Below are 12,747 nucleotides of genomic sequence, written 5' to 3'. Positions count from 1 at the left end.
TATGATCAGCATGTGGGCTGGTGTGGGGGTTCTAGGAACCCTAGGCAAAAATTTACATTACTGCCCTAATTTCTCAATACACCCCTTCAAAACATTTCCATAAAACCACACTTGGTCTATGACAATTTGGACACAGTCATTTTGCACATCCATTTATCAACTCACCCTCACATTACCCATTAAAACATCTACTAATCCAATCTCCCTGAGAACTCATTAAGCCCTCTCACAGCACAAATTACCTCCTACCCCACACCCTCCCAGCACATATTAATCATTACACTCCAAGCACTCATTAACCCCACTCACAGCAAATATTACTCCAAACTGTTCCCGGCACCTGTTTATCCTTTCACACTCAACACCCATTAACCATGTCAGCTAGCACTTATTAATCCATTCACCCCAGCACTCATTAACTCCCCTTCTCACAGCACCCATTAACCTCAATCACACACAAAGAACCCTTTAAAGTTTCCCTTATTTGCCTTGCTCTTGCTGCTCATTCAGCTCCTCATTCTTGTACAGCCTGTGGGGCAAAGTTTGCATAATTGGCTGTGCCAGAGGGAAGGGGAGGAAAGGGGAAAAAAGCCTGTTGCGCTGGTATTCCGGCACCATCAATTCACTGCCTGTTGGGATTCTGGTGTCTGCATCAGTGCCGTAACTAGGCATTTTAGCACTGTGTGCAAGTAATGGCATTGGCGCCCCCCATGCAAGATAGGGGTAATGCGCACCGTAAAAAAAAATATAAAGGGGTGTGGCTTTGTGCGGAAGGGCCACAAAATAATACCAATTCATACTACGGTGCACAGTTGTCTCCATTATTCAAATTACTCAGTAGCGCCACTATACCAGGTAGAGCCCCTTTTACACATTACAGCAGACAGCGTCCCCCTTTTTACACATTACGGCAGACAGCATCCCCCTTTTTACACATTAAGGCAGACAGTGTCCCCTTTTTACACATTAAGGCAGATAGCGTCCCCTTTTTTACACATTAAGGCAGACAGCATCCCCTTTTTACACATTACGGCAGACAGCGTCCCCTTTTTACACATTAAGGCAGACAGCGTCCCCTTTTTACACATTAAGGCAGACAGCGTCCCCTTTTTACACATTACGGCAGACAGAGTCTTCTTTTTACACATTACAGCAGACAGCATAGGGAGCAATGTTGGTGGGTGAGTGAGGGTAACAGAGAGGGTGTAGGGATCAGTGAGGGTGAGAGTAGGAAGCAATGTTGGTGGGTGAGTGATGGTAACAGAGAGAGTGGGTGTAGGGATCAGTGAGGGTGAGAGTAGGGAGCAATGTTGGTGGGTGAGCGAGGTAACAGAGAGAGTGGGTGTAGGGATCAGTGAGGGGAGCAGAGAGTGGGTGTAATGAACAGAGAGGGACATCATTATGGACTTTGGAGGCGCTGAGCAAAGTGTGTGTTCCCAACTTCCAGCTGTAACCACCCCACCCCACTCTATGACTCACCCCACGCTGCCTCCGCTCCTGTGCTGGACTCTTCCTCTGGCAGGCCATGTGTGCGACACTGCCAAGTGCAAGGTCGCACAGCAGTTCACTCAGGGGCGCAGTCAGGAAGGGGGGATGCAGCGCCACGGCATTTGTGGCCACTCCCAACGCCGAGATGTGCTGCTGCAGTGAGCTGCTGGCTGCTCCCAGAATGCCATGCGCATCCCCGGCTTTAAACGCTGGGAGGGAGTGCAGCGCAGCGTGGCACTGCTGTTTCCAAATTTGGCTGACAGTGGCGGGGGATGGCGGCACCTACAGGGTAAATACTAATACCCTGCTTGCCTGCTTCCTGTGTGTGCTAGTGGGTGCGCCCCCAGTGCACATGTGCTGTGTGCAACGCACCGCTAGCACACACCTAGTTATGGCACTGGTCTGCATTGTGATCGCTGGGATCCTGACAGGTGGTTTTCCAATTGCCTTTCTTTGTGAGGTGACCATAACAGCTTCAGGTGGCATTTCCCACATAATGGGGGGTTACTAATTCTGCCTAATATCTTCTTGGGAAATGCATAGAACCTATTTATTTCATTCTGTGTTATAGATTTGAATCAGGAAGAATATAATTTTTGGATACTGTCATAGTGAATGGAGAAATGACTAGATTATCATAAAATACTTGATATAGGGCCTAATTCAGTAAGGATAGCAAATTCTAATAATCAGCAGAATTTGCTATCCTTTTCATAGCATGCTGACCGGAGCCCCCCTCCCCCCCCCCCACTCCCTTCAACAAGCAAAAATTGCAAAGCCTCCTGCTGACGCAGCTTAGACCTGCCCCCTTCTCCCTGATCATGGCAACTGCGTGTGACGTCATGCAGCTGCTGTGATCACATCCATGACACACCCACGTTTGTCAGACTCTGCCCCGTTTCCGCCGCACCGCCATGCAACACTCCGTCTCCTTCCTGGAAACAGAGCGTTGCCCGCCCCACTGCCCAGTGACCGCCTCTACCTGATTGACAGGCAGAGGCAATTGCACTTTCTGCAGCCCCCCACAAAAAGTGTGGGTGCATGCGCGGGACGGGTACTGTGCATGCATCCGCGGGGCAATCGTAAAAATTCCGTTTGGATCGCGATTTGCGATCCAACCTGAATTAGCCACAAAATAACAAGTTTGATTTACCATACCTGCTGAAATTACATAACTACAGTATCTGCATTATTTTATAGAAATATAGAAACATAGAATGTGACGGCAGATAAGAAGCATTTGGCCACATGACACACACACACACACACACACACACACACACACACACACACACACACACACACACACACACACACACACACATTAATTTTGGTTGTGAGCCAATTAACCAAGCAATATATTTTTTGGGATGTGGGAGAAAACCGGAGCACCCTGAGGAAACTCATGCAAGTATGGGGAGAACATACAAACTCCACAAAGGTCCATGGTGGCAATCACACCCACAACCCACTGCCCAAATTAACTGATTAACAATATCTTATTAGACAGCTGAGGTATGTTATGAACCACAAGATTAGTAGTGTCTTCCATTCAGACAAATTAATGTAAAGTAAAGCACTGTGCTTCTTGTAAACTACAATAAACATAGGGAGACCTTTACCTTATAAAATATACCTGTACATACATATTAAAATACAAAAAATATCACACAATAAAATACAAATATAATTGTGTGAGACTTGTTCATTATGTGTCCCTGGTGATTTCTAGGGCATATACAGTACAGTTCATCAATGGTCCTTATTGCTCCCTTGTGTTGTTATTCTATGATAGCAATATACTGTGGAACTGTTGCTTTAATATCTTTTCTGCAGCGGGGTACACTGATATTCCACAGGGAATAACATTGGGATGTAGAGTTGGATCTTGATCCGAGTCACCAACAGGCTAAAGCTTTGACTGTTCCCAGGATGCATTGCACCGCCTCCTCTATAGCCCTGCCTCCAGGCACTGGAGCTCAGTTTGTAAGTTGGTGCCTGCAGAATAGGCAGATAACAGGTGGTGCTGCGCTAGGCAGTCCTGCAAAGAACTTTTTAAGAAGACTTCAAGGGTCCCAGCACTGTATAGAATGTCAGTCTGACATCCTGTGCTGTGACTCCATCACCTCCCCACGCGGTGCTGCATACTTCCGTGGCCTATTCCCGTGTATGTGCAGCGGAGGTGCTCCGGTATTCAGGCACACACACACCGCTGCTGCTCTCTTGGATTGCATGGCTGCACATCAGTGGAGGAGGTAAGGTAAATTGCGATCCAGTTACGGTCTCAGGAGATGAACCGAGATGCTGGTGTGGACACTGTGGTCATGCAGGGACCCCACTATATCCACCAGGGCAAGGAGCACAGGTCAGATTTACTAAAATCCATTTAACATAGACTCCATAGTACCTGGTGGTGAGGACCAGCAGAGGGGATAAGGCGCTGACCTGCAGCCCCTCCCCCAGCACCAGGCGCCATCTATTGCTGGTGTTCCCACCCTGGAGCCGCATCTCTCTCTCTCCCCCCCTCCCTGTCAGTGTTTGGGCACCATTTCACAGAGCTGCGCTGGTCCTTGGGACTGCTGGGCACTGTCTCCTCTGTAAAGCCACCTGCATTCTCTGCGCTGTGCATTTACAGACACTTAAGTATTTAACATGTCATATTAGACAGTGTTAGTTAAGAACAAGTGTACTGCTATAGGAATATATAGTACAAGTATTCTGTGATATACATCCAGTGGTTAGTGTGCATTGCTATATCTATAGTCATATATATATATATATATATACATATACACAGATGTGTCCACATACATCTTTGCTATATCCCGCCATGTATGGCACAGTTTTGCATTCCATAGACTCAGAGATTTAGCCATGCCTTGTGAGTTTTCTTAATTTGCTTCTTTAATATGTTACTTTATACATGTTTTATCATGGCAAACAATAATTTTAAAATCTATCCACTTGTTATTCATGAAAAACAGCTTAGCCGTGTTTTGCATGTTGTGCCATATTTAGCAAAACAGCAAAGATGTAAGTGGACACATACCGTATATACTCGAGTATAAGTCGACCCGAATATAAGCCGAGGCACCTAATTTTACCACAAAAACCTGGCAAAACTTATTGACTCGAGTATAAGCCTAGGGTGGGAAATGCAGCTCTAGCTGTACACAGCCCTCATACTGCCAGATATGCCCCCACAGTGCCAGATATGCCATCATAGTGCCAGATATGCCCCCACAGTGCCAGATATGCCCTCATACTGCCAGATATGCCCCCACAGTGCCAGATATGCCCTTATAGTGCCAGATATTCCCCCACAGTGCCAGATATGCCCTCATACTGAAAGATATGACCCCTCAGTGCCAGATTTGCCCTCACACTGCCAGATATGCCCCCACAGTGCCAGATATGCCCTCACACTGACAGATATGCCCCCACAGTGCCAGATATGCCCTTATAGTGCCAGATATTCCCCCACAGTGCCAGATATGCCCTCATACTGCCAGATATGACCCCTCAGTGCCACATATGCCCCCCCAAGTGCCAAATATGCTCCCCCAGTGCCAGGTACAACTTACCCTCCCCGCTCCCCCGCTGTTTTGTGAAGGAGGGACATGGAGGGCACAGCGTGTGCCTCTCCTGTGTCCCTCCTGCGTCTCCGGCGGCAGCGGTGGGTCTATTAAATGAAGTGCTGGTTCGTGAGCCAATCAGAGCTCATGAACGGGTACTTCATTTAATAGACCCTCCGCTGCCGCCCGAGATGCAGGAGGGACACAGGAGAGGCACGCGCTGTGCCCTCCGTGTCCCTCCTTCCCAGGCACTGACTCGAGTATAAGCCGAGGGGGCTTTTTCAGCATAAAAAAAGTGCTGAAAAAGTCAGCTTATACTTGAGTATATACGGTATATATGATTTACTAGTCCAGTGCAGTTTATTGTTTATCTGTAATACTTCTGCATTGTACTTGTGACTGAATGTGCCTGTAGCTGCAGTGTGGTTTCTATTCATGTATCCCACTACTTGCTATCACTATATTTCTATACCCTGGGGAGCTAAGTGCGTCAGGGTCTCATTAATATATATAGTGCTACAAAGCATATACTGTTTAGTATTTTTCACTGTGTATTTCAGTCATCCCATACCTCTCAAATCCTCTGTTTGTGTGCTGTATTTGCTGACACATAAGGGTTATTTGCAGGTATTACAGGTTGAGTATCCCATATCCAAATATTCAGAAATACGGAATATTCCGAAATACGGACTTTTTTGAGTGAGAGTGAGATAGTGAAACCTTTGTTTTCTGATGGCTCAATGTACACAAACTTTGTTTAATACACAAAGTTATTAAAAATATTGTATTAAATGACCTTCAGGCTGTGTGTATAAGGTGTATATGTAACATAAATGCATTCTGTGCTTAGATTTAGGTCCCATCACCATGATATCTCATTATGGTATGCAATTATTCCAAAATACGGAAAAATCCCATATCCAAAATACCTCTGGTCCTGTTATGAGCCACGGCTGTGGCTCATTCCTGTTTTGCAGTTTTGTTCTGTATTTCATGTTATACTTCTGTTTATGTTCCCCGTGGGAGTCATGGGGTGCTCGGAGCTCACCCTTAAGGAGGGGATACTGTTATGAACCACAGGTAGTGGTTCATTCCTATTTTATGTTTATAAAGTTGTCTTGCATGCCAGGATTTCCTGTTGCTCTGTTTTAGAATACTCTTGTCTGCTGCCGCTGGTGAGTCTGTGTAATTGCAGCTTGTTCCCATGTGTTCAGCCTCACCTGGCTGCTAATTGCATCTTGTCAGTTTGGAATCATGCAACAGGGCAGCTGCATGGGATTATTAATTAGGCCTCTCTGTTATATGCTGGCTGACTGCAATTCACAGACGCTGGTGATATTCCTTGGTTTGCAGTCTGCTTGAAGTGTGAGCTGGTTCCTGTCAGTCCCTGTGTCGATTCCTGTGTCAGTCCCTGTGTCGATTCCTGTGTCTGATCCCGTGTCCTGCTGTGAGGCGTTCCTGCCCTGAGTTCCAGTGGCTTTGCCTGTCCCTGGTCAAGTCTTCTGGCTTCCTGGTGTCCACCGGTCTGTCGTTTGGGATTCTGCCTGTCCTCCAGTTCGCGTTGGCCTAGGCCGCTGTATTCCATTATTGTTTCTGTCCCTGGTGTTTTGCAGAGGGTTCTGCTTATGCTGTCACCGCCGGTACACAAAGGTATTGTGTCGGCGTGTGATCAGCATTTCCTTTGTTGTTCTTTTCCTTTGGCGGTTTCTCCGCACATACTTTAGGTTTTTAGTTAGCTTGTAGCCCATGGCCTGTTTGCTTAGTTAGAGGTCCTCTTGTTATCATTCTGCCTCGGATTTCCCTTTGTCTCTCATTAAGACCGGGGGGCACCGGAGTTGGGCAGACATAATCCGCCCTTCAAACGTGGCTGCCAAGGGCTCAAGAAACCATAGTCTCGCAAGGGATTTCCGATAGCACGGGTGAGACAACAGAGTTAGGGCGCCAGGGGCTATTCCCTTTCCATTCCCCTTTCCCAGCGTTGCATCCTGGTGCTCTGGACTCACTTCATGAACATCTCCCTTGTTCTGAGCACCAGGAACCTAACATTATCACCAGCCATACCACAAAAAAGAAATAAAACTTTTTTTTTCTTTTTTGGCCCAGTCCAGTGTCTAGTCTAGAATCCAGTCCTGTCTAGAATTCAGTGTGCAGAATCCAATCCGGTGTTTAGAATCCAGTCTTGTCTAGAATTCAGTGTGCAGAATCCAATCCGGTTTTAGAATCCAGTCCTGTCTAGAATTCAGTGTGCAGAATCCAGTCCGGTGTTTAGAATCCAGTCCGGTGTTTAGAATCCAGTCCGGTGTTTAGAATCCAGTCCGGTTTAAAAAAAAAAAAAAAAAAGTCTTGTTTTGTTTAGTTAAAATTTAGTCTTGCCTTGTCTTGCCTTGTCTTGTCTTGTCTAGTTTTAAATCCTCCTATGTCTACTATGCAAGCCCTGCAGGCATCTATCGCAGCCCTGAACTCTGTATTCAGTGCTTTGAGACCAGAGCGACTAGAAGTTTTGCAGCAATCCCTAAAGCAACTGCAAAACCTTCTGACTAAAATCTTGCTCATTTTGCCAGAAGTCGTTGAGAGTACATCTATCTCTAAAGAGACTCTTGTTCACAGTATGGTGACAAGAGAATCCTCTGGTTTAATTGAAGAGAAAAGGTTTAAGAGTTTTCTGCGGCCCAGGCTCTCAGAAGAGGAGCGTCTGCGTCGCAGAAACTTAAACTTATGCCTATATTGTGGGGGTTTAGGCCATTATCTGCAGACCTGTGAGTTGCGCAAGCCAAAGTGTGGTGACGAGTCTTGCCCTCTGGCCAAGTTGAGTCATGATACAAGACCTACTCCTGTCTCTACTGTGGCAGAGGTACTTGTCACACAACCCACACAAAAAAGCTCTCTGTCCTATAATTGGGGTCCTTGGGCAAGGGAGCCCTATTACAGATTCAGGAATCAAAAGAGAATGTTTCTCTCCTCTCTTGAGGTTCCTGTGGAAGCGGAGTTGCAAGTCCCTGGAGTGGTGCCCGATGCCCAGGGTCCTGGAGTGGTGCCCGATGCCCAGGGTCCTGGAGTGGTGCCCGATGCCCAGGGTCCTGGAGTGGTGCCCGTAGCCCAGGGTCCTGGAGTGGTGCCCGTAGCCCAGGGTCCTGGAGTGGTGCCCGTAGCCCAGGGTCCTGGAGCGGTGCCCGTAGCCCAGGGTCCTGGAGCGGTGCCCGTAGCCCAGGGTCCTGGAGCGGTGCCCGATGCCCAGAGTGCTGGAGCGGTACCCGATGCCCAGAGTGCTGGAGCGGTACCCGATGCCCAGAGTGCTGGAGCGGTACCCGATGCCCTAGCTTATAGAGGGACATCAAATATTATAGTTCCGGTGTCCATACCGGAAGGGGTCTCAGAAGCTGTTACCCCAGGTAGGGACTTGAAAAGCGCAACTCTAGAAAGGGTCTCTAAAACCATAGTTTTTGAGGGGAACTCGAGAAGCAAAACCCCAGAAGGGATCTTTGAAGTAATATCCCCAAGTGGGGTCTCGAGAGACGCAGCCCCAAAGAAGGGTCTAGAAGTCGCTTCCCCAGGAAAGAACTTAAGAAGCATAGCATTAGTGGAGGATCTGAACGTTATTGCTTCAGCAAAAGTCCCGGAAGTCATAGTCCCGGGAGAACTTTCGATAATTATCGACTCAGAGAGGGAGGCCGAAGGCCCGATCCCAGTCAGGGAGGCCAACGGCCCGGTCCCAGTAAAAGTATCCGAGGTGCTGGCCCCAGCGGGGTTCTCGGAGGCAACTGTCCCAGCGGGGTTCCCGGAGGCCACTGCCCCAGCGGGGTTCCCGGAGGCCACTGCCCCAGCGGGGTTCCCGGAGGCCACTGCCCCGGGTGGGGTTCAGAAAGTCACTGCCCCGGGTGGGGTTCGGAAAGTCACTTCCCCGGGTGGGGTTCGGAAAGTCACTGCCCCGGGTGGGGTTCAGAAAGTCACTGCCCCGGGTGGGGTTCAGTAAGTCACTGCCCCGGGTGGGGTTCAGAAAGTCACTGCCCCGGGTGGGGTTCAGAAAGTCACTGCCCCGGGTGGGGTTCAGAAAGTCACTGCCCCGGGTGGGGTTCAGAAAGTCACTGCCCCGGGTGGGGTTCAGAGAGTCTCAGCCTCGGGTAAGGTCAATAGTGACCAGGTCCTAGCAAAGCACTCCAGTCAGTCAGATGAGAAGGAAACAGATCCTGACTCTGATATCTCAACATCCATAACCTTTGATGGGGACTTCGCCCAATTTCTGGCGCTTTTCAAACACTATTACACTATTATGTTGTCTAGACCATTTCTGGGCATCACTTCAGAAAACCTTGGGCTCTATCTGATTTATTCTTTTAGAGGAGAGCCTTCTGAGTGGGCGACCAGCCTAATGAAATCTGAAGATCCCATTCTTCAGGATCCCCTAGCATTCTGTGATGCAATTGTTAAAAGATACGGTTCCAAAGAAATTGGTTCAGGTTCCTCTAAGTCACCCGTCTTGTCTGCTGAGAGTCCACCAAATACTGTAAACTCGGCACAAGACTCCCAGCCCGTTGTTTTGACTGCAGGATGTGCTTTTTTGACTTCTTCTTCTAATAATAGTACTTTACCAGAAAGTTCAGCTCCCAAGGGTAAGAGACCTGTCTATGATTTGAACGCAGCCTTGCTGGGTGGTGCCATCAGTTCAGACAATGTTTGGGGAATTACCTTGGTCAGACCTAAAGAGCTTTGTAAAAAGAAGAAGAAGAAGAAGAAGAAAAATAAATAATTTTGGACTCTTGCCTTGATAAAAAAAAAAGAGAGATTTTTTTTTTTCCTTGTATTGTGTCCAGTGGCCACCATCAAGGGGAGGGCACTGTTACAAGTTGTTGCTACAGCTTGTTTTTTGTTTTCTTGTCTGTTAGACCAGTGTGTCAGGTTTTTTTTTTTTTTTTTTTTTTGTATCCCTTGTTCTGGATAGTCTGAATTTTGGGGTCTTTTGACCCCTCCTCAAGGGGGGGGGGGTAATGTTATGAGCCACGGCTGTGGCTCATTCCTGTTTTGCAGTTTTGTTCTGTATTTCATGTTATACTTCTGTTTATGTTCCCCGTGGGTGTCATGGGGTGCTCGGAGCTCACCCTTAAGGAGGGGATACTGTTATGAACCACAGGTAGTGGTTCATTCCTATTTTATGTTTATAAAGTTGTCTTGCATGCCAGGATTTCCTGTTGCTCTGTTTTAGAATACTCTTGTCTGCTGCCGCTGGTGAGTCTGTGTAATTGCAGCTTGTTCCCATGTGTTCAGCCTCACCTGGCTGCTAATTGCATCTTGTCAGTTTGGAATCATGCAACAGGGCAGCTGCATGGGATTATTAATTAGGCCTCTCTGTTATATGCTGGCTGACTGCAATTCACAGACGCTGGTGATATTCCTTGGTTTGCAGTCTGCTTGAAGTGTGAGCTGGTTCCTGTCAGTCCCTGTGTCGATTCCTGTGTCAGTCCCTGTGTTGATTCCTGTGTCTGATCCCGTGTCCTGCTGTGAGGCGTTCCTGCCCTGAGTTCCAGTGGCTTTGCCTGTCCCTGGTCAAGTCTTCTGGCTTCCTGGTGTCCACCGGTCTGTCGTTTGGGATTCTGCCTGTCCTCCAGTTCGCGTTGGCCTAGGCCGCTGTATTCCATTATTGTTTCTGTCCCTGGTGTTTTGCAGAGGGTTCTGCTTATGCTGTCACCGCCGGTACACAAAGGTATTGTGTCGGCGTGTGATCAGCATTTCCTTTGTTGTTCTTTTCCTTTGGCGGTTTCTCCGCACATACTTTAGGTTTTTAGTTAGCTTGTAGCCCATGGCCTGTTTGCTTAGTTAGAGGTCCTCTTGTTATCATTCTGCCTCGGATTTCCCTTTGTCTCTCATTAAGACCGGGGGGCACCGGAGTTGGGCAGACATAATCCGCCCTTCAAACGTGGCTGCCAAGGGCTCATGAAACCATAGTCTCGCAAGGGATTTCCGATAGCACGGGTGAGACAACAGAGTTAGGGCGCCAGGGGCTATTCCCTTTCCATTCCCCTTTCCCAGCGTTACGTCCTGGTGCTCTGGACTCACTTCATGAACATCTCCCTTGTTCTGAGCACCAGGAACCTAACATTATCACCAGCCATACCACAAAAAAGAAATAAAACTTTTTTTTTCTTTTTTGGCCCAGTCCAGTGTCTAGTCTAGAATCCAGTCCTGTCTAGAATTCAGTGTGCAGAATCCAATCCGGTGTTTAGAATCCAGTCTTGTCTAGAATTCAGTGTGCAGAATCCAATCCGGTTTTAGAATCCAGTCCTGTCTAGAATTCAGTGTGCAGAATCCAGTCTGGTGTTTAGAATCCAGTCCGGTGTTTAGAATCCAGTCCGGTGTTTAGAATCCAGTCCGGTTTAAAAAAAAAAAAAAAAAAAAAAGTCTTGTTTTGTTTAGTTAAAATTTAGTCTTGCCTTGTCTTGCCTTGTCTTGTCTTGTCTAGTTTTAAATCCTCCTATGTCTACTATGCAAGCCCTGCAGGCATCTATCGCAGCCCTGAACTCTGTATTCAGTGCTTTGAGACCAGAGCGACTAGAAGTTTTGCAGCAATCCCTAAAGCAACTGCAAAACCTTCTGACTAAAATCTTGCTCATTTTGCCAGAAGTCGTTGAGAGTACATCTATCTCTAAAGAGACTCTTGTTCACAGTATGGTGACAAGAGAATCCTCTGGTTTAATTGAAGAGAAAAGGTTTAAGAGTTTTCTGCGGCCCAGGCTCTCAGAAGAGGAGCGTCTGCGTCGCAGAAACTTAAACTTATGCCTATATTGTGGGGGTTTAGGCCATTATCTGCAGACCTGTGAGTTGCGCAAGCCAAAGTGTGGTGACGAGTCTTGCCCTCTGGCCAAGTTGAGTCATGATACAAGACCTACTCCTGTCTCTACTGTGGCAGAGGTACTTGTCACACAACCCACACAAAAAAGCTCTCTGTCCTATAATTGGGGTCCTTGGGCAAGGGAGCCCTATTACAGATTCAGGAATCAAAAGAGAATGTTTCTCTCCTCTCTTGAGGTTCCTGTGGAAGCGGAGTTGCAAGTCCCTGGAGTGGTGCCCGATGCCCAGGGTCCTGGAGTGGTGCCCGATGCCCAGGGTCCTGGAGTGGTGCCCGATGCCCAGGGTCCTGGAGTGGTGCCCGTAGCCCAGGGTCCTGGAGTGGTGCCCGTAGCCCAGGGTCCTGGAGTGGTGCCCGTAGCCCAGGGTCCTGGAGCGGTGCCCGTAGCCCAGGGTCCTGGAGCGGTGCCCGTAGCCCAGGGTCCTGGAGCGGTGCCCGATGCCCAGAGTGCTGGAGCGGTACCCGATGCCCAGAGTGCTGGAGCGGTACCCGATGCCCAGAGTGCTGGAGCGGTACCCGATGCCCTAGCTTATAGAGGGACATCAAATATTATAGTTCCGGTGTCCATACCGGAAGGGGTCTCAGAAGCTGTTACCCCAGGTAGGGACTTGAAAAGCGCAACTCTAGAAAGGGTCTCTAAAACCATAGTTTTTGAGGGGAACTCGAGAAGCAAAACCCCAGAAGGGATCTTTGAAGTAATATCCCCAAGTGGGGTCTCGAGAGACGCAGCCCCAAAGAAGGGTCTAGAAGTCGCTTCCCCAGGAAAGAACTTAAGAAGCATAGCATTAGTGGAGGATCTGAACGTTATTGCTTCAGCAAAAGTCCCGGAAGTCATAGTCCCGGGAG

This window comes from Pseudophryne corroboree, chromosome 10 (assembly GCF_028390025.1).
Source record: "Pseudophryne corroboree isolate aPseCor3 chromosome 10, aPseCor3.hap2, whole genome shotgun sequence".
NCBI classification, from domain to species: domain Eukaryota; kingdom Metazoa; phylum Chordata; class Amphibia; order Anura; family Myobatrachidae; genus Pseudophryne; species Pseudophryne corroboree.
This window is presented reverse-complemented; position numbering follows the sequence as displayed.